The following is a 661-nucleotide window of genomic DNA, read 5'->3' as shown; positions in this document are numbered from 1 at the left end:
GCGGCTCAACCTTGGAAAGAAAAAACCAAAGAGGCCAATTTTTTTCTTTTGAAAGTGGGAGACGTCAATCATGTGGTGGGGTGGGCTAGGGTTTTGTAATCAACATGTATTATTTATAATTAAATAATAGCCTAATGACATAATTAACATTAATGGGCTTGATTTAATTAATTGGGCTAGTCCAACTAGTTTAATTAATTTAATCAAGGCCTATTAAAACTTTAATTATTTATTATGATGGACTTGTACTCTTACAAGCCCATTAAACATACCCACCTTATTTAATTTATTAATAAATAAACTCAACTTTTGAGCTTAATAAATTAAATACATTATAAATTCAACATTTGAATTTATTATTTAAATTATAAATTCAACTCATTGAATTTTTATCACTTCCAAAATTTAATATTTAATAAACCCAACATTTGAGTTTAATAAATCATATTCTCAAATTTTATAAATTCAACTACTTGAATTTATTCTCTCAAAATTTAATTATCATAAATTCAACTCCTTGAATTTACTATATAATATAAATTCAACTTCTTGAATTTATTCTCTCAACGGGAACAAACAATCCAGTACTTGTGTGACCCTCAATGGTTCAGGGATACAGCTAGCCGTGGGTTCACAACTCTTTGTGATTCAGGACATAATC

At 27.7% G+C, this 661-nt stretch overlaps 1 protein-coding gene across 1 annotated transcript in view; it reads left to right on the top strand.

The window, feature by feature from the left end:
* LOC140972683 (aldehyde oxidase GLOX-like) overlaps window positions 1-661 on the top strand; it is a 5,940-nt gene that overhangs the window by 522 nt on the left and 4,757 nt on the right. The window lies entirely within an intron of this gene.

Source organism: Primulina huaijiensis, chromosome 1 (genome assembly GCF_012295235.1).
Source record: "Primulina huaijiensis isolate GDHJ02 chromosome 1, ASM1229523v2, whole genome shotgun sequence".
In the NCBI taxonomy this organism is placed as follows: Eukaryota; Viridiplantae; Streptophyta; class Magnoliopsida; order Lamiales; family Gesneriaceae; genus Primulina; species Primulina huaijiensis.
This window is presented reverse-complemented; position numbering and strand designations above follow the sequence as displayed.